This window comes from Coenobita brevimanus, chromosome 30, assembly GCF_032717465.1.
Source record: "Coenobita brevimanus isolate Jiangsu-jjx chromosome 30, ASM3271746v2, whole genome shotgun sequence".
NCBI lineage: Eukaryota > Metazoa > Arthropoda > Malacostraca > Decapoda > Coenobitidae > Coenobita > Coenobita brevimanus.
In genome coordinates, this window is record NC_136983.1 from 14,044,199 (window position 1) to 14,067,002 (window position 22,804).

Genomic DNA, 22,804 nt, shown 5'->3' on the forward strand with positions numbered 1-22,804 from the left:
AGGCGAGACCCTACAGGATTAGCGTCAGTTCTACAGTGATTCCTACAAAATACAGCCTACAATGCAAATAGTCTACAAGTCTACAAAACAACTCTATAATCTTCACGTAACTTCAAGCAGCAACAAGAAGAATATAAAACAAAGCAAGTAAAGAAGAGGAGAGACCAACAAGCACACAAAATCCCCCACCACTCACTCCTGCCTACGCCTGACGCAGAGGTCAAGACACGCAGCAAAACACCAGAGCCACATTTATAACGCGACTTACTTACCTTTCTTCACCCAGCTTAAGCATCGCTACTCAGTATTCACCACAGCTACCAGTGTGGGAAGCCGACGTCACCCTGTGCTGAGACGACAACACGCCAATCAACCCGCAAAGGACAACGCTATCACCACGTGCAACACCACTCACACAATTTCCTCCACGGTAAAAATTAGTGAGTTACATAGTTACTTCATTTATACAATACACAGTGATAGACAATAGGCTTCTGCACAAACATATAAAACGTGCTGTATAGTTACAGCTTAAATACACATACTTACTTCAGTTATCTGCATAACTCAAACACTAAATAATCACCAACAATAAATATTCTACACTGTATATATTCAATCATTTATTATAACATTTATTTACTACCAACGAGTGTTACCATTTATACCTACATAAAATACGTGTTTCATATATACAACTATACATTATTACATCTACAAAGTAATAAAGAAAATATACCATCACAGTTACTCAGTGAGCACTTAAAAGAACTGCATTAAACATTCATTAATTAAAGCTACCTAGTGGAAACATATAAATTAAGTTACAAGGTAAACTAGAGAGAAAAAAAATGGCCAACACAAATGACGTTAGCAAGAATGAACATCTTCAACACAATCGTGAAGACAATGATTTCCACACAGTGCGACACACATATTACCCACGATAGGTACAAGTGAACAACAAGTCAGTGTATATAGTTAATACTGTATATAGTGTATATATATATATTTTTAATATAAAATAACAAAATATGGGACTATATAATATCATTTTCAATAATATCTGTGCAATATAAACTAAACTTTAAAAAAGTATCCCAAGGAAATTAGCCAGTAATTATGCAACCATGAACAACATAGAAAAAGCGTACACAAGCGAAGTAAAACAAACTATGGAAAATCAATACATACAAAAAAAAAGAAAGAAAGAAAGAAAGAAAAGTAAGGAAGAAAAAAGAGAAATAGAGTAAGATCACATAACAAACAAATGAAAATAAGTGTAAGTGTTACTACATATGCCAAAATACCACATAAACTACAAACAAAAAAGCAAATTGTTGTCTCCACAAGCAAGTGGCATGACACATCATCACTATCATCGACCGCAGCAAGACCGGATTCATATGTTAGGACTGCAGTTATTACAATTATGTAACTCCATATTATAATTATGTAACGACAAACGATTGCATTATGTTACACTTATTACAATTATGTAACTACAAACGATATGTAACAATTATGTAACGACAAACGATTGCATTATGTTACACTTGCTACAATTATGTAACTACAAACGATATGTAACAATTATGTAACGACAAACGATTGCATTATGTTACACTTTGCCAATTAACAGTTGCATTAACAAGATGTAACTTTTATGTAACTTTAACTACAATTATAAGGCCAAGACACTTATATAAGGCCAACACAATTATGCATTAACACAATATAAGTCATACAATTATAGCACAATTCTGTATTACCAGTATCATCATACAAGTTAGGTGATATATTAGACATTACTAAAGTGATAACTCTATGTAATGTATAACCTAGCAGTATTACCATTGCACAATTATATGCGTACGTCTGTTGTACATGCACGTCTTACAAAGTGTTATACAACAACCATTGCATTTATTCAAATATGTATACAACTTGTTTAAAATGTAATATTACTGAATAATCACTATTTACTATATTATATGTATACAATATTCATACAATTATGTTACTTTTACAATATTATTTATTTCACTTAATTAGCTTATAAGTTCATTATAATGTATATATAATATGTATTAATATGTTATGATTATTAACTGTCGATGGTACGCCATTTTCGCGCGGCCGAGCAGTGTGTTAGGACTCCATATTATAATTGCAAATCATAATAGATAGATAGATAAATAGATAGATAGAGAGACAGATAGAAGCAGGGAGTCAGATGATGAGAAGGTATTGTGTCTGCAAGAATCGAGCAGTGCTAAACATGCTTACACACTCTTAACTCGAGGAATGCTTGATAGGCACACGACAGCGCCTAGTGACCATACACACACATACACACATACTCACACACAGGCTGCTAGAACTTTCCACTCACAAGGAACACACGTGACACACCCTTGCTACACCAGAATTTAGGAAAGAGAGCTCAGAGGGAGGTTAGCCACAGAACAGGCAGGAGCAGAAGGAGACAAGCCATACAAGAGGCAGGTCGCAGTGAGAAGGGCTTGGTAACTTTGAGAGAGAGACTTGTTAATATTTCCAAGACAAATAAAAATAGTCCCATACTATTCTTTACCTCTCCTGTCACTACATGACAAACGGGAAGCTACTCCAAGATATAAAACCGCTCGTCCACAAGTCTCATAATATATATAACTTCTCTACAAGTAAATACAAAGTCTTTTATGACATTTAGTCATTTTATGACACTATTATATTTCTGGCAGTGCAACTCTTCACGATGAGAGATAATTCCTAGGCGAACCATCTCACTAAGATGACGTCTCTCTTGTTTTGTTCTTATTGTCTACAGATGATTGTATTCAGCTCAGGAGAGACATTTCTTAGTAAACGATTAGGTATAGCCATGAATTCATAAGTACAGTTTCTAACCAAAATTACGTTTGACAGAAGCATTAATAAACAACTGCCGTTCTTGCTTTAATGGCCTAAGTAAAACAGTCCGAAAGTAGATAATGCAAACAAAAGGGAGATGGTATCACACTAAAATTTGTAAGAAATAATACCCTCCAGTCTCTTCCAATAACTTTTGCACAGTAACTTGACATAGATTGCACAAGTAACAGTGAAAAGAAGTGTTATGTATAAAGGAATATGCTGGTGAGAAAGAGGTGCAAGGTAGTCTTCGTTACCTAGGAGAATACCACACTTAGAGCACATACAACAACAAACACTAATAGTCACCAACACTCAGGTTCCTGTGACTCACTCTCAGCTGAATTAAATCGCTGAGCCTTAGCCAGAATAGAGCACTATAGCTGTCATATCTCAATCTCAGTTGAGCAAAATCGTCTAATTTATTTTCGCATCTGTGCTTTGCTGCCTTTCCTTTTTTCTTGACATTTGTGAGGATTGGCTCATTTTGTTCTCGGCTATTTTGGGGAGCAGACGTGTTGCATTGATCTCTTCATAACAATGGCGGCTACATTTCTTTGAAATTACATTAAAACCTTAACGTTAACTCTTCTTTATTTTTTTTTTATTTTTTTAAATAAGGCAGAAGGTAGCCAGACTGCATTCAGTTCTCTGTGACAATGCTACACTGGGCACCCTCAGAGTAAATCTCGGTTGGCAACTTTAATGTCAACGCTTTGTGCAAATGCAATACGAATATCATGGCGATGTTTTTAGAGTCACACGAACTCCAGGCGAAGGAGAATTAAGGTGTGACACAATTGTTGGACAGTAAGTGTGCCTAAATCTTGCTGTCTTAATCCGGTCCACGGGTAAGTAAGGTAAATTTGATTAGATTATCTGCTGAAATATGGAGCCTGGAAAATTGACAGTGTGTGGTAGGGGAAGCTTTATATAAAAATATTAGGTCAATTACCAAGTTATCATGGACGCTAGGGAGAGAGAGTGAAAGAATAAGTGAGCGGGGAGGGGGGAGGGGGAGTTCGTGAGATGATGCATGGTGTGTGAGGGATGCATCTGTATGTGTGTGGTGGTGTCTGTGTTTGCGTGAATATGTATGTCTGTGTCTGTGTTCGTGGTGTGTGCAGCTTAGGCCATCACAGCTCACAAACTCTGTCGGGCTTCGCAACATATTTTCTCTCTGTTTGTGCCAGTGTTCCTGTTGGGCTTCTGCTCTGATTTCCCACGGTGGTATTGAAGATCCGGACGCATGTGGGCGGCAGAGAAGAAAGAATGGACTGAGGGAGTGACGAGTGGGAAGATGAAAAAACACAGCGCTCATTAATCATGAAATAGAATGAAGAAAAGGAGGACAAGGAAGGCAGACAAGGCTGAGAAGGAAGAGGGAAGGATGGGCGAGAAGTGAATGTGATAAGCGATGGATCAGAAAAGGAAGGATGGGAAAGGAGGAGAGGGTTTTCATTCTACACTACAGCTATTCTGTCAGAAAAGAAGGATAAGGAAGAAGAAAGGGTGAGATGAGGAAAGGAAAGGAAGAGGGAAGGAGTTAGGCCCGCTTCTCACGAACGATGTTTTGCCGCGCAGAAAAATCGTCGTGCGGGAGCTTGTCAAAAAGGCATGCCTTCACATGAACCGTTCTTGTTGGTTCAGTTCACCAGCATCTGCTAGTGATGGAGGACGTAAAGCAAAGGGTAAATATGTGTACCTGATGAATAAGATGTTAAAAAGAAAAGGTGTCAAGAAATTATTAATTTATTTACCATATATTATTTATTTATTTACTTTATTTATTGACTGCATAACATACTGGCTATAGGTGCAGGTAAAGGATATGTTCTGTAATACAGTTTGTAGCATTTCCTAATGTTATTTTTTTACATATTACAAATACTTTTAAAAACCATACCTGCTAGAAAACATGTGTAAGGACAACCACATCCTGCCACAAATGAACCACAACTGCCTCGCAGGAAAACACTGCATGTCTGAAGTATTCCAAAGCCTTCTGTAATATTCTAGAACGCTGGGCACGTTGCTGTTTGGCAGTGCATGCGGCACTTGAATTCTTGGGAGGTGATTTCTTTCCATGCGAACTGTCCCACTGAACTTTGCTAAGGTTTATAAAGGGCAATTTTCCGGCGTGACAAAAAAAAAAAAACTTTATATGAACCGGAACTTAATGATAGGAAGGAAGGAAGGAGGTAAAAAAGGAAGGAAGGAATGATTATTGGAAGACAGGAAGAAAAAATGAGAGGATGAGGAGGATGAGAAGAGGATAAAACTTCCATTCCAAAGAATAGCTAATTGGTCAAAGAAAAACGACGGGAGGAAAGAAGGAAGGAAAGACGTATTGAGGGATGAGAAGGACAAGGCCATCATCGTACAAAATATATAATGAGTCAAGGAAGGAAGGATGGAGGGAAGACTGGGAGGCCTTGTGAACTTCAGAGAGGCGGAGGGAGAGCAATATGAGGAGAGGAAAGGAGGTTGGAAAAAAAAAAGGAGAGGAAAAGTAGGAGGAACGAAAGTAGAACTGAGGGAAGACGAAAGTAAGGACGGGTGGAAAGAAAGGATCTACTAGAAACTTAATGTCGGACAAGGAAGGGGAAAACGGAGAGATGGAAAAGAATAAAATAGTGGGAGGGAGGGTAGGATGTAGATATACGAAGGACTTAACTTTAAGGGAAAATTAATGTGTACGAAAAGGAGAGAGAGAGAGAGAGAGAGAGAGAGAGAGAGAGAGAGAGAGAATGTGTGGCCTGCAGTGTGTTGTCAACGATCAACAAACTGAACAATTATTCATATTTGCTTGTGTTCATTTGCTTGCCTTTTTAATCATAGTTTGTAATATCTGTGCAATAAGTATTATCTCAAAAGAGGAAGTTCACAAAAGATAGCAAGCATTATAATACATCCATGTCGACTACAGTGATGCTGCGGCTCGAGACTGGCAACCGAAGTTAAAACGAATGACGCTTCCATGGTTAATTTAAGTGTCGCAAAGCAAAGGAGTTCATAGGCCAACATCAGCGACGATCCCACAGTGATGATGATAATGATTACTCTTTCGATGGCAATGAATATGATTACGATGATAATGATAACGACGATGTAGAAGAACATGATGATGATGATGATGTATATACCACAGTGAAAATCAGAATAACATTGATAAGATGGAGGTAATGCAGTTTAAAAAGGTTAGAGTTCAGAACTTTCGAAAAGCTAATATTTATGATGGCGAACAATCGAACAATCGAGGAATTATTTCTTAGTATTGGTACGTCCCTGTCCCACACTGCCACAGGCCCCAACAGCAATAATGCCACATTATTGGATCATATATATATATATATATATATATATATATATATATATATATATATATATATATATATATATATATATATATATATATATATATATATATATATATATTTTATGGAAGGAAGAAGGAACCAAAGGCAACGAGCCTGCAAAACTATTCCTTCCAAGAAAAACAAATTATAAGAGAGAGCCAAATTCAAGATCCGATCATTTCCAAATGCCTGGACACACTGCGTTTGAAAAACTGGAGATCATAGGAAGTAGGTAATACAGACAGTGGGAGACAGTTCCAGAGTTGACCTGTTGCATAAATGAAGGACTGGGAGTAACGGTTAACTCTTGCATTAGAGAGTTGGACAGAAAAGGGATGAGAGTTTGCTGCTAGACGGGTGCTACGCGCCCGTCGTAGGGGTGGAGGAATGCATGCAGACAGTTCAGAGGAGCAGTGACCATTGAAGTAGCGATAGAAAAGAGATAAAGATGCAACAGTGCAGCGAAGAGACAAAGGTTGAAGGGAGTCAGTAAGAGGAGGAGAGTTAATGAGGCGAAAAGCCTTTGACTCCACCCTATTGAGGAGAGCTGTATGTGGGGAGCCTCCTCACACATGAGAGTTGTACTCTTCACAGGGGCGGACAAAACCCATGTATAGAGTCAACAATTGTGCAGGGGTAAAGAAGAAATGGAGTTGGCTTAGCACACCCGATCTCTTGGAAGCAGATTTTACAAGAGATGTAATATGATCTTTCCAAGACAAGTCCCGAGTAAATGAAACCCCAAACATGTTCAAGGATGATGCAGGATTAAGCTGAATATTATCAAACATTAGTGGGTATACCTGTGGAAGATTTTGTCGGGTTGATAGATGCAAAAACTGAGTCTTTGATGCATTAAAAACAAGATTATTTTTACCCCAGTTAGAGATATGAGCCAAGTCAGACATTAGGTGTGCCATATCCTCATCCCTTGTTTGTTGAAGTAACTGCTGAGATGGACGTTGCGGGAATCGAATGGAAAGGTGAAGGGTGGAGTCATCAGCGTATGAGTGGATAGGGTTCGATGTACAGCTTAGAAGGTCATTGATGAATAAAAGGAAGAGAGTTGGTGATAGGACAGAGCCCTGAGGAACACCACTGTTAATAGATCTAGGAGAAGAACGATGGCCATCTACAACAGCGGCTATAGAACGACCAGAAAGGAAGCTAGAGATGAAGGCACAGATAGAAGGATAGAAACCGTAAGAGGGCAGTTTGGAAATTAAAGATTTATGTCAGACTCGATCGAAAGCCTTAGAGATGTCAAGTGCAATGGCAAAGCTTTCGCCAAAGTCCCGAAAGGAGGATGACCAGGTGTCTGAAAGGTAGGTATGAAGATCGCCAGTGGAGCGTCCCTGACGGAACCCATACTGACAATCAGAAAGAAGGTTGTGATAGGAAAGATGCTTTAAAATTTTTCTATTAAGAACAGACTCGAAAACTTTTGAAATACAGGATGTTAAAGCAATTGGACGATAGTTAGAGGGTTGGGAATGGTCACCCTTCTTTGGGACTGGCTGAATGAGAGTAACTTCCAGCAAGAAGGAAAGGTACAAGTTGACAGACAAAGGCGAAAGAGTTTGCCTAGGCAGGGTGTAAGCACAGAAGCACAGTTCTTGAGAACAACAGGAGGGACTCCATCAGGCCCATATGCCTTATTAGTATTGAGGCCAGTGATGGCAGAAAATACATCAGCTGAAGAAATTTTAATGTCAGCCATGAAGAAGTCAGAGGGGGGAAGTAATGGAGGAACAACACCAGAATCGTCCAAGGTGGAATTGGAGGAGAAAGTCTGAGCAAAGAGATCTACTTTATCAGTAGAAAAAATAGTTAAAGAGCCATCAGAGTAGAAAAGAGGAGGGAAGGATGATGAGGTAAAGTTGTTAGAAAGGTTTTTGGCAAGGTGCCAGAAGGAGCGGGAAGAATTTGAGTTAGAGAGTTGAGAGCACTTAGTACGGATGAAATTATTTTTAGCAGAACGAAGAACAGACTTAGCACGATTCCGGGCAGAAACGTATAAAAGATGTGATTCAGGGGTGGGTTGGCTCCGGTACCTTTTATAGGCCCTCTCCTTGTTGCGGACAGCATTAGAACAAGCGTGATTAAACCAAGGCTTTTGTGCATTAGTCAAAGGATATGAGAAAGGAATGTATGCTTCCATGCCCGAAAGAATAACCTCTGTAATGCGCAAGGCACACCCAGATGGCTCCCAGCCACGGAAGCAATAATCATTCCAGGGAAAATCAAAGAAGTACTGCCTGAGGGCCTCCCAGTCCGCAGCTCCAAACTGCCACAGACGACGTTTCTTTGGAGGGTCCGCAGGCCGTACTGGAGCGATAGGACAGGTTAAGGTGATAAGGTTGTGATTGGAGGAGCCCAACAGATAGAAAAGATTAACAGTGTAAGCAGAAGGATTAGTTGTAAGGAAGAGGTAAAGTATGTTGGAACTCTCTCCAAGGCGATCAGAGATGCGGTAGGGTGCTGTACAAGCTGCTCTAGGTCATTAAGGATAGAAAAGGTGTAGGCTTGTTCACCAGGTGGATCAGTGAAAGGAGAGGAGAGCCAAAGATGGTGGTGAACATTGAAATCTCCTAGAATAGAGATTTCAGAGAAAGGAGAAATGGATAGAATGGGTTCCATCGTAGTAATACTATTGAACATTACCACTCTAGTAGTACAATATATACAAAAATTACTGATCATTTTCCTGTTCGTAACACATTCTCACATCAGCAGCCAAAAAATCTGAACACTAAAATCTTGAAAACTAAAAGATTACTGACCCCCGACAATAAAAAAAAAAATAAATAAATAAATAAATAAAAACGCATTAAATGAATGAGATTAGTATTCATCTATATTTCATGCTGATATAGATTCTGATTTTAATACATGCACAAATTTATGACGCTATATAACGAACATTGCCCACAGCGAGAATCTATGGTAAAGACAAAACACCTCAACAATCCATATATTACTCCTGCCATTATTAATTCCATAAAATACAAACATAGCTTACAGAAGAAGTCTGCAAAATGGCCTATTGCTTATGGTGACTAATTTTAGAATTATAGAAATATTCAGTGGCGTACCATTAAAAAGGAGAAAAATAACTCCTACAATCATAAATTATATTAGTACTCTGGCAGTGTGAAAAAAAAAGGAAATTTGTTAATTTGATATTGAATCGAACTAAAGAGGATCAATGCCCTCAAAGCTTTTTATTCAACAATACATCAACCAATAATCCAGAAATAACAACCAAAGGTTTCAATGATTACTTTGGCTCGGCAGGTGAACAAGTGAACTGTAATATTTCTGCAGGACCGACTAATTACGAATAGTTTCTCCCTGAACCTGATAATTTTTCGAATAGGTTGGCCCCAGTCTCGGAGTCTAAGCTACTTCTCGGTAATACTGTAACTAAATTGAAAAATTGTACTTGCGGATACGATGATGTAAATGTGTCAGTTGTTAAAGAATGTTCAGATGTAATTATACCTTTTCTATCTATCTATCTGTCTATTGCCAGACGCCATAATCCCGTAAAGGGTGGCCATTTGACTATGAGTTATTTGTTTTACGGGGAGGGACACTAACCCTCCACCAACCCATTTGATGACACGTAGGGAGCACGTATGGTTTAGTTATATGGTTGCCACCCAGCGTGCTAAATGGTTTCTTGTCTTACAGAAAACCATTTGGCTTGCCACTCAATGTAAAGCCACCTGTAAAGGAAATAACAGCAATAAGTGACAGGAAAGATGGGAGAAATAGGAAGAGAGGAGGGCAGGCACAGCAAAAGAATGATAAAGGCTAAGGAAGAAGTAGGCAGCACTACATCAAGTGAGTGGATGATGGCTGCCACCACCTACCACTATACCTTTTCTCATGTATATAATTAATAAATCATTTAGAACTGGGTGTTTTCCACTGAATCGGCAAATAGCTAAAATTATTCCAAGTTTTCAGAAGGTAGATAAGAGCATTCCCCAGAATTACAGACCCATTTCTCTCCTCATCATATTCAGTAGAATATTTGAAAAGGTTGTCTGCTTCAGGCTAATTGACTATCTCGAATCACATTCTGTCTTAACGAAACATCATTTTGGGTTTCAGCCTCACTCTTCCACGTAGTGTGCCATTCCTGAATTAACTAGGGAAATGTATGAGGTTTTAAACAGAACACAATATCAATTAGCCGTTTTTTTGTGATCTGCCAAAGGCATTCGACACCATACCTCATGATACTTTACTAAAAAAGATTGCATATTTATGGCATAACGGCCCTGCACATAAATGGTTCACAAGTTATCTTGGTCACAGGAAGCAATTTGTTTTCGGTAATAATGCAAGTTCTAAAAACGAATAAATGAAGTATGATGATCCACAGGGACCTGTGCTTGGAGCTGTTTTATTTATATTATTTTTTGATGATATTGTTTTCTCAAGTAGTAAGTTGATAATTCTTTTATATGCTGATGATATAAACATTTATTTGCATGGTAATAATCTAATGAAACTGGTACATGAGATGAATCAAGAATTAACCAAGGTTTCAAACTGGATTAAATCGCAAGGTCGTACAATAAAATTGAATAAAACCCATTATACTGTTACTCATTTTCCTAACTCAGTTGCTAAACTTTGATATTAAAGTTAATCACCATGTAACTGACAAAGTTAATGATGTAAAACTTCTTGGTGTTACGGCTGATAGCGGAATGACATGGTAAACTCATATTAATGGCATTAAAGTGATATTATCACAAAAATTGCAGGCATTCTTCACAGAACCAGAACTTTCCTTTGGCTTACTCTCTTATGATTTACTGCTCTGCTGTTTGAGGAGGCTCAAACAAGACGTACCTAGATTCATTATTCTTAGCACAAAAGAAAATACATCGTATAATGAGTTACCAATCTTATGCTCACACAGGTCCAATATTTAAGGAACTTGGTCTATTAAAATTAGATGATATCTTGTTTGTTCAGGCAGTCATCTTTGTGTATGAATCATTAAAGGGTGATATGTGCCTGGGGAATGATTTTCATGTAATAGCCCACAACTTTAATAGCCTACCAGAGGAGCCTGAGTTATTGCGACTCCCATTCTGCAGAACCTCACTTGCACAACGTTGTCATAGTTATAGAGGAGCCAAAGTATGGAACAACTTGGACGAATCACTCAGACAGGCCACATCTGTGTGTATTCAAAGGAGCAATTAAGCAACAACTTTTAAATCAATACTAATTAATGTCAGCATAATGTCGACTTTATTTTCTTTCTAAATTGTTACCATAACAGTAACAATATTTCTTTCATACCTTTCTTACAGGCGACAGGAATTTATTTTAAATTACCAATTTGATTTTTACCAATTTCATAATTAGTAGGTTGAATACTGTAATATTATTTTGCATATCGTGTTTCGGGGAGGTGGTAGCTCAGTCGGTAGAGAGGTGGCCTGCAGTCCTACCGGACCCAGGTTCAAATCCCAGCTGGGACAGGGAACAGTTTAAGGATTTGAATTTAATATAATGCAGACTTTACTGATCTACCAGATGACCCACCAACATGTCGTAAATATACCCCCGCTAATACCAATACACCAGTCCTGTATGAGACAGCCCTAGCATGTATTCAATATGGACGGTGGGTGTTAGCGTCGAAGTGGTGACATGTAGAGGTGTATGGTATGTAGGAAGAATACTGGGCCTTGGGGGCAGGCTGAGAAGCCTTTGCCCAGAGTCAGGCACATAAAAAAAAAAAAATAAAATAAAAATAAAACCGTGTCACCTAGCATTAATATATGTACTTACACCTATAAGGCTACCTACATTGAGCCCTGCTTAGCTAGCTGTATCTGGCACTTATTCTGATTAATGTGTTATTCTATTTTGAGTAACATTATTTACTTGGCAGATTAATCAATTAAAAAAAAAAAAACTGCTGTAGTTCAGTATAGGAATGACGTTGCCTAGTGAGTTGTTCTTCTTATGATCAACTTTACGGTGTGCAACAATATCTGCTCAGTTGTGGTAACTAAACACTGGCTTCTTGATAATGTTTTTTTTTTTCCATTTCCTCATTTTTCATTTGATACGCCCTTGGTTTTAATTTTTTCATCTGCTACTTCATCTTATTCTTTCCCTTCCCTTCTTTTCTCTTTTCATTTGGCACGGTTGATAGTTTTTTTTTTTCTTTTTATTACATTTTCCTCTCTCTCCCTCTCTCTCTCTCTCTCTCTCTCTCTCTCTCTCTCCATAACCGTTTTTTTTTTTTCCTTTCCAGCAAGGTGCTTGATGGTATACATTTGACCCGCATAATCTTAAAACTGATAGTAGAGCACATTCATAACTCTTTTTCTTGTTATTCACTCTCCGCTAAGTAAAGTTGACTAAGCTGATTGGCGTTAGCTACAAGAGAATATCTGAGATAATCTCACAATGAGAGACTTATTACCGGTATTAAAACATGAAAGCTTTTGTTACTAACTCTTGGCACAGCTAAATGATCTTGTGTCAGCCTGGATAACAGTTAAGATGAAACGGGACAATGCCAGGATTATGCAAGAGTGGTGCCAGTATCATTTTTTGCGGAGGTTTTTGAAGTTAATAGTTTATATAATGAGAGTTATCCCCAAAGCATCTATATTTCTTGATCCGTCCACATGACGCTGTTCAGCTTTGAAGTAACTTTTGGAATTGGAAGAATCAGATGTAACCTTCACTAACATCACAGTTCTTCCTAACATGAATGTAAAAGTTTGTTGAATTCCAGAACAATGTTTAAAGAATACGCCCTTAGGCGGATAATCTGTTTATCTATCTATCTGTATAATTAATTGTTACTTACATCTTTCCCTTAATCTATCGTCGAGTCTTTGATTCCACAGCAGAAGCGTAGTAACCCTGGCCAAGGCTAATTATTCCAAACATACGAGGCGACACTGTTGGTAGGAGTAGACTGTAGCACCAGTCGAACAGGGCAGTACTCCCGAGGTGCATGGAAAGCTGATGACAGGGAAAGCTGGAGCTCCCGTTTCATCAGCCCTCAGGACTAGTTCCTCATCATTCCGCTTTGCTGAACTTTTTCATTGTCTCAGTAACACAGAGAGTGGGCCAGCATGCTCTCCAATACAAATTTATCTACCTATCTACACCAAACTACATGCACAGTACACACTACACTTCCTTTTGCAAAATTAAAAAAAAAAATTCATGGCTACTCAACACTGAGCCTCGGAGTCCCCAAGGGGGGGGGGGCATAAATGCCCCCACCTTCCGCTCCTCTCCCGGTGTCGACTTGAGCTGCCTGGAACCACTGTCTGACTCACTTCTTCAGTTCTGCAACATTCGCGGCATTTCCTCTAACTTTCGCTCTGTTAAGCACCACCTCTCCTCCTCTAAACCTTAACTTCACATTCTAACTGAAACTCAGCTGCCTGAGGCAACTGACAGCAAACACTTTTCTGTATCCTCCTACTTTCCCTATACTCATTTCAAAGCCAAAGGTGGATATTGTATATATATATATATATATATATATATATATATATGCAACGACTTCCTTTGCTCTCGTGTTCCAGAACTCGATTCTTCTGAATTTTCTACACTCCTGCTTCGGCTTTCCTGTCATTCTCTGTCTAAATATATCTGTGCTGTTTACTTATCCCCAAATTCTACTGACTGTCAAAATTCTTCGACTATCTTACTTCTACGATGGAACACATTCTATCCATTTCTCCTTTCTCTGAAATCTCCATTTGAGGAGATTTCAATGTTCACCACCACCTTTGGCTCTCCTCTCCTTTCGCTGATCCACCTGGTGTTTAAGCCTACATCTTTTTTATCCTTAATGACCTAGAGCAGCTTGTACAGCACCCTACCCGTATCCCAGACCGCCTTGGCGAGACCTCCAACATACTTGACCTCTTCCTTACAACTAATCCTTCTGCTTACACTGTTAATCTTTTCTATCCGTTCGGCTCCTCCGATCACAACCTTACCACCATAACCTGTCCTATCGCTCTGATATGGCCTGTGGACCCTCCAAAGAAACGTCGTCTGTGGCACTTTGGAGCTACGGCTTGGGAGGCCCTCAGGCAGGCAGTACTTCTATGATTTTCCCTGGAATGATTATTACTTCCATGGCTGGGAGTCATCTGAGTGTGCCTTACGCATTACGGAGGTTATTCTTTCGTGCGTGGAAGCATACATTCCTTTTTCGGTTCCTTTGTCTAACGCTAGAAAGCCTTGGTTTAATCACGCTTGTTCTAATGCTGTCCACAACAAGGAGAGGGCCTACAAAAGGTACCGGAGCCAACCCACCCCTGAATCACATCTCATACTTTTCTGCCCGGAATCGTGCTAAGTCTGTTCTTCGCTCTGCTATAATAATTTCATCCGTACTAAATGCTCTCAACTCTCCAGCTCGAATTCTTCCCGCTCCTTCTGGCACCTTGCCAAAAACCTTTCTAACAACTTTACCTCATCATCCTTCCCTCCTCTTTTCTACTCTGATGGTTCTGTAGCTATTTCTTCTACTGATAAGTATTTTTTTTTTTATAAATAACAGAACGGAGGAAGGAAAAACAAATGGGTAAAAAAAAATAATCCATACACCAGATTACTGGTGTCCTCTGTTCACAAAATATCTGTAACAGTTGTGGGTTGAAATTAGGAGGAAAACAACTCTGGGGAAGCGAGTTCCAGAGAGATGCAGTTCGGGGAATGAAAGAATTCTGATAGGCAGAAGTTCTGCAATATGGTTGAGTGACCCCCCTGGGGGTAGGGGGGTTTCAAGAATACTCCCCCAGTATCCCTGCTTGTCGTACGAGGCGACTAAAAGGGTTGGTGGTGGGTTAGTGCCCCACCCCATAAAAAGAACTAACTAAAAAAGCAAATAAAGCACCTCGGACCCGGTCGGACCATACGTTGACGACTAAGGAACGGACAAAGGACATTCTGAGAGTAGGAACGTGGAATGTGAGAGAAGTGAATGATGAAGTGAAAGAGAGAGAGATTGTCCAGGTGCTTGAGGATGCAAAAGTGGATATATGTGGATTGACTGAAACTAAATGGTAAGGAGAAAGGATGAGAGAATGGGAATACAGTGTAGGTATATGTGCGGAAGTCAGTGAGAATGAGAGGGCAAGAGAGGGAGTATGTCTGATGATAAGCAAGAAGTGGAAGGAGAATATAAGAGAGTATGGAACAGTGGGTGCAAGGATTGTATGGGTGAGGATGAAAGTAGGTATACAAGCATGGGCGATTGTATGTGTGTATGCTCCAACAGAGGATAGCGTGGCAAGAGTGAAAGATGAGTTTTGGGGGAGAGTAGAAGTATGTATGGACAAGTTTGAGAGGAGCGAGAGAGTGCTGTTGATTGGAGACATGAATGGCAAAGTCGGGAATGTACGAGTGGATGGAGTGGTTGGTCAGTGGGGTGTGCCAGCGGAAGTAGATGGGAATGGTAGTGCTTTGGTGGACATCTGTGCTGGTAAGGGGTTGGCAATAGCCAACACCTACTTTCGTCATAAGATGATCCACCGGTATACATGGAGAGTAATGAGGAGGATGGATGGTGAACTTGTTGAACGAAAGGCAATGATAGACTACGTGTGTGGATGAGCGAATGAGAAGACAAGTGTTGGATGCAAGGGTGTGGAGAGGGTGGGGGAATGGAGTCTCGGACCATCACTTAGTGATGGCCAAGGTAGAGCTGCAAAGAAAGTGGTTGAGGAGGCGAAGGGGAAGACAGGAGGAAGCAGCTCCTGTGAGAAGAGTGGAGAAATTGCAAGATAGTGAGAAGAGGACAGAGTATAAGAGCATAGTGGAAGAAAGATTGGGAAGGTATGAGCTAGAGCAGATGGAAGGGGTGGAAGACGTATGTAAGATATTCACGGAAGAGATAAGCGCAGTGTGTGAGGCGGTTTGTGGAGTGAGGAGGAGATGCAAGGGTGTGCAAGGGACAGCATGGTGGAATGATGAGGTGAAACGAGCTGTGGAACAAAAGAAGAAGGCATATGGTGAATGGTTGGCGAGTAGAGGTAGGGGAGAAGATGAGAGAGAGAGAAGAGAGAGGTATATGTGAGCAGGAGAAGGGAGGTTAAGAGACTGGTGAAGGAGAGTAAGAAGAAAGTGGATGAAGAGTTTGGGAGGAATCTGAGTGTGAAATGGAGGGAGAGTAAGAAATTGTTTTGGAAGGAGGTAAAGAAAGTAAGGCAGTGTGAAAGGGGAATTAGTAGGGGAGTGAAAGATAGGAATAATAGATTGTTGGTGGAGAAGAGAGAGAAATTGAGGAGATGGAAGGAGCACTTTGAGGATTTGTTGAATGTAGAGAGTGAGAGCAGTGTGAGTATAAGTGGTTGGGGAATGGCTGGGAGAAGAAGAGATGAGAGGGGGGAGGAAGAGATCAGTAGGTCGGAAGTAGTGGAAGCGATGAAGAAGATTAAGCTGGGAAAGGCCCCAGGAATTGATGGAGTGTGTGGTGAAATGCTTAGGTATGGGGGTGAGATTGTTGTGGAGTGGATATGGAAGTGTGTAGATTGGCTTGGGAAGAGGGAAGGGTTCCAGAGGACTGGAAATCAGGTATAATTGTTCCTCTGTACAAAGGAAAAGGGGAGAGAGAAGTATGTGGTAACCATAGGGGTAATTGTCTTCTTAGTGTGACTGGTAAAATATATGGTAGAATACTCATTGATAGGGTTAGGCATATGACAGAGGAGCTAGTTGGAGAAGAACAAGGGGGATTTAGGAAGGGAAAAGGGTGTGTAGATCAGATATTTGTTCTAAGATGTTTAGTGGAGAAGTATCTAGAGAAGGGAAGGAAAGTGTACGCTGCCTTCATGGACTTGGAGAAAGCTTATGACAGAATAGATAGGAAAGGTATGTGGAAGGTATTAAGAATATATGGAGTGGAGGGGAAATTGTTGAGTGCTGTGAAGAGTATGTACGAGGGAGCTAGGGCTACGGTGCGAGTGGATGGTGAGCTGAGTGAGTTCTTTGATCTCAATGTGGGACTGAAACAGGGGTGTGTAATGTCTCCATGGCTGTTTAATATATATATGGATGGGGTCGTAAAGGAGGTACAAGGTAGGGCAGTGGATGTGGGGGTGGCCCTAATGAATGAGGGTGAGATTTGGAAGCTTCCGGTGTTGCTGTTTGCTGATGATACAGTATTGTTGAGTGAAGAGGAATGGGAGTTGCAAGGTTTGGTGAATGAATTTGGGACAGTGTGTAGGAGGAGGAAGCTGAAAGTTAATGTAAACAAAAGTAAAGTTATGGTGTTTGAGAGGAATGAAGTCACAGAATGTGCAGTGTGGTTGGATGGTGAGGATATGGAGAATGTGAGTGCATTCAAGTACTTGGGTAGTGTGATGAGTAAGGATGGAACTTTGGGGGATGAAGTACGTGAAAGGGTACAGCAGGGAAGGAAGGTTGTTGGCACACTGAAAGCAGTGATGAGAAATTGGGAGGTGAGTATGGAAGTTAAGAAGTCACTGCATGATGGTATTGTGATCCCTACCCTGACGTATGGAAGCGAGGCGTGGACCTTGCAAGAGGGGAACAAGTCAAGAGTGAGAGCAGTGGAAATGAGTTACTTGAGAGGAGCATGTGGAGTGACATGGAGGGACAGGTTGACGAATGAAGAAGTGAAGGAACGTTGTGGGGTAGATGTGGATGTGGTTGAAAAGATTAGGAGAAATACACTGAGGTGGTTTGGACATGTGGAGAGGATGGAGAATGAAAGACTGGCTAAGAGGGTGTATGTAGGTGAGGTGGAGGGAGGGAGAGGGAGGGGTAGACCGAGGATGAGGTGGAGGGATGGAGTTGAGAGGTATATGAGGGAGGGGGGGGGTGAGTTGGGGGGAGGGGAGTCAAATGGTGGGTGACAGAGTGACTTGGAGGCGTTTTGTCTGCGGCCACCCTTTGCGGGATTAGGGCGTCGGGCTATAGATAGATAGATAGACATTCCAGTCATGAGCACTACCAGATGCCTGTGTAGCACGAGGGAAGGCATGGAGAGGTGGCACCATGGACGCAACTTCGTCTGAGCATTTGCCAAAAAAATATCTGTAAAATAATGCAAGGGAGGCAACATTCCTTCTTACTTGCAGGGGAGGTAGTTTATATGTAATGGCAAGGTTGTTAATGATTCTAACAGCTTTATTCTGAATTTTGTCTAGTTGTCTTAATGCAACCTCTCCACAACCGTTCCACAAGGGTGAGCAATATTCAAGCTGAGAGCGCACATGACTCTTATAAATTATAGCCAACTGCTCATCGGCGAAGAAGTTACGGACTCTGTACAATAATCCAAGTTTCTTTGAGGCGGTTTTAGCAAGTGATCTGACATGAGGGGTCCAGCTGAGGGCACTGTTAAGTGAGACACCAAGAATTTCAATACTTTTGGAGATGGGAATATTAGTAGCACTGAAGGTAATATACGAATCTGGCAATATCTGTCTATTAGTAAACTGTATATATTTAGTTTTACTAGCATTAAAAGAGACAAGGTTGTTTTGTCCCCATTCACTGATTGTAGATACAGTAGATCTTGATTTATGGAGATGGCTGTACTGAGTTGAGAGATAGAGATATTAGACTTTGTAAATGGATGTCTGAGTGTGAATGAACTATGTAGTGTTGAGTCATCTGCATATGAGTGAATGGGATTGTGAGTGACAGATAAGAGATCATTAATATGAACCAGAAATGGCGCCAGAACTGATCCCTGCGGCATGCCGGTGTTAATTGAGTGGAAATTCGAATATACATCATCTACTTTTACTCTTATTTTCCTGTCACTAAGATAATAAGAAATCAAAGGAACAAAAGACGTTAGTCCATTACAAGGGAGTTTGGACAGCAGGGAACGGTGCCATACTCTGTCGAAAGCTGTAGAGATATCAAGAGCTACTGCATGAGTTTCTCCAAAAAGATCAATTGATTGATGGATGGTATGAGTTAAGAGATTGAGTATGTCAATGGTGGATCTTTCGTGGCGAAAACCGTATTGTCTATCACTAATTAAGTTGTTGGATTCAAGATGTTTAACAATATGCTTATTAATTAAAGTTTCAAATACCTTACCAAGAGAAGATGTGACAGCTAGTGGTCTGTAATTGAAGGGGTCAGACGAACTCCCTTTCTTCGGAACTGGGTGGATATTGGCTTCTTTCCATGAATTTGGGAATAAAGAAGTACGTATGCATAGTCTGAATAATTTAGCTAGGACAGAGGCAAGTTCAGGGGAACACTTTTTCAAAACAATTGCCGGAATTCCATCTGGGCCTGGAGCTTTGTTGGTAGGTAAATTGTCTAGGATGGATTTTACGTATCTTGTCTGTATTGTAAGTGGGGCAATTTCGGGAGAGTCAAGTTCCAGTACTGAGACATTCTGGCTGGTATCATCTATGGTAGAATTTCTGGCAAAGGTACTAGCAAAGATATCTGCTTTCCCACGTGGGTCATTTGTAATATTGCCATCAGAAGATTTTAGTGGGGGAATGGAAGATGACTTGTTAAAGTTATTATTGAAAGAATTAAGAGTTGACCAGAATATTCTATTGTCATTAGGGTTGTTAAGTAGTTTTGATGCTTGCTTTTGAAGAAAGTTTAATTTAGATAGATTTAATACAGCTTTTGCATGATTTCTAGCAATTTTAAATTGGGAGAGTGATTCAGATGTTTTTGATTTTAAGTAAGAGTTATATGCTAATGACTTTTGGGCTGTTGCTCTGGCACAATTGCCATCAAACCATTTTGGAGAGTTTGATCTTTTAGTGAATTGTTGACTTGGTATGAATAAATCCATACCAGCTAGTATTAAGTCGCAAATGTGGGACTGGGTAGAATTGGGATCACTAGAGAAGAAAGACTGCCATGGACAGATAATTTCTAAATCCATCCCAGTCTGCCCTGTCAAAGTGCCATCGGGTCACCCTGACAGGTTCAGAATGGGGAGGTGTAGGAGGGTTAACTAATGAGGCTTTGATGAGATTGTGGTCAGAGGATCCAAGTGGTGACAGTACCTCTATCCTGTATTGATCTGGATTATTTGTCAAGAATAAATCCAAGAGATGGGCATTCTGGTCAGGATTATCAGGTATTCTGGTTGGTTGCTTTACCAACTGGGTGAGATTAAACGATTCCGCAAACATCTTGCACTCTAGACCAGCGTTATCAGTCCGGGCAGAATGCAATAACCATTCAACATTGTGTATGTTAAAATCACCCAAAATGGAAATTTCATTGCCAAGGGCAAGGTCAAGGTTACTCAACTGAGTGGATATGGAATCAAATACACTGGGTTCCGAAGAAGCATTGGGGGAACGATAAACTACACAGATATATTTGGTAATGTTTTGGCAATTTAATTTATATAATGAGTAATCAAAATTGGATGAAGTGAAGTTTAAAATAGTGTCAACTGCATATTGGGATTTGATATAACATCAGGTGCCGCCCTTGTCACGAAAGTTTGTAAGGAGATGGTAACCGGGAAAACAAAATGGAGATATATCGGTATAGGGTGAGATTTGTGGTTCTGTGAGGAAAAGGGCCAAAGGGGATATGGACTGAAGGAAAAAATGAAATGAGTTTAAATTTGTGGTAAGACCGCGGATGTTGGTAAAGAATAAGGCCTCACCATCACCTCTTCGCCGACGAGCATTCCCGGAAATAGCAACAGTCGCCGGCACAGTTGCTTGATGGCGACCGGGAGGACCCTGTGCCTCCAGCCCTACCCTGCTGGTGGTGGCAATCCGAGGTACCACCTCATTTGACAGTAAGATTGCAGCAGCCATTACTAAAGATGTGAATAGAAGGTGTGATATGTTATGTGCATGTAGTGTGGTGTGGACAGTTGAAGGTAGAGGTATTATGAGAGCATGCTGGCCTACCCTCTGTGTAAATGAATGCACTGAAAATGTTCAGAAAAGGGAGATGGTCAGGATCAAGTCCTGAGGGCTGGTGAAACGGGAGCTCCAGCTCTCCCTATCACCAGCTTGCCATCAACCTCGGGGGTACTGCCCTGTTCGACTGGTGCTACAGTCTACTCCACATAGATCTCTTCACTCAGACATTCTCATCCAATTCCACCTTAGAAGATTCTGGTGCTGTTCCTCCATCACTTCCCCCCTCTGACTTCCTCATGGCTGACATTAAAATTTCATCAGCTGATGTATTTTCTGCCATCACTGGCCTCAATACTAACAAGACATATGGGCCTGATGGAGTCCCTCCTGTTGTTCTCAAGAACTATGCTTCTGTGCTTACACCCTGCCTAGGAAAACTCTTTCGCCTTTGTCTGTCAATTTGTACCTTTCCTTCTTGCCAGAAGTTTGCTCTCATTCAGCCAGTCCCAAAGAAGGGTGACCATTCCCAACCCTTTAACTATCGTCCAATTGCTTTAACATCCTGTATTTCAAAAGTTTTCGAGTCAATTCTTGATAGAAAAATTTTAAGGCATCTTTCCTATCACAACCTTCTTTCTGATCGTTAGGACGGGTTCCACCAGGGACACTCCACTGGCGATCGTCTCGCCTACCTTTCAGACTCCTAGTCATCCTCGTTTCCGGACTTTGGCGAAAACTTTGTCATTGCACTTGACATCTCAAAGGCTTTCGATCGAGTCTGGCATAAATCTTTAATTTCCAAACTACCCTCTTACGGTTTGTATCCTTCTATGTGTGCCTTCATCTCTAGCTTCCTTTCTGGTTGTTCTATAGCCACTGTTGTAGACGGCCATCATTCTTCTCCTAGATCTATCAACAGTGGTGTTCCTCACGGCTCTGTCCTATCACCAACTCTCTTCCTTTTATTCATCAATGATCTTCTAAGCTGTACATCTAACCCTATCCACTCATACGCTGATGACTCCACCCTTCACCTATCCATTTAGTTCCCACAACGCCCATCTCAGCATTTACTTCAACAAATAAGGGATGAGGCTATGGCAAACCTAATGCCTGACTTGGCTCGTATCTCTGACTGGGGTAAAAATTATCTGGTTGTTTTTAATGCATCTAAGACTCAATTCTTACACCTATCAACCCGACAAAATCTTCCACAAATATACCCACTAATGTTTACTAATGTTCAGCTTAATCCTGCATCATCCTTGAACATGCTTAGGGTTTCATTTACTAGGGACTTATCTTGGAAAGATCATATTACATCTCTTGTCAAATCTGCTTCCAAGAGATTAGGTGTGCTAAGACGACTATGTTCCTTTTTTACCCCTGCACAATTGTTGACTCTATACAGGGGTTTTATCCGCCCCTGTGTGGAGTACAACTCTCATGTTTGGGGAGGCTCCTCACATACAGCTCTTCTCAATATGGTGGAGTCAAATGCTTTTCGTCTCATTAACTCTTCTCCTCTTACTGACTCCCTTCAACCTGTCTCTTCGCCGCGCTGTTACATCTTTAACTCTTTTCTATCGCTGCTTCAATGGTCACTGCTCCTCTGAACTGTCTGCATGCATTCCTCCACGTCTACGACGGGCGCATAGC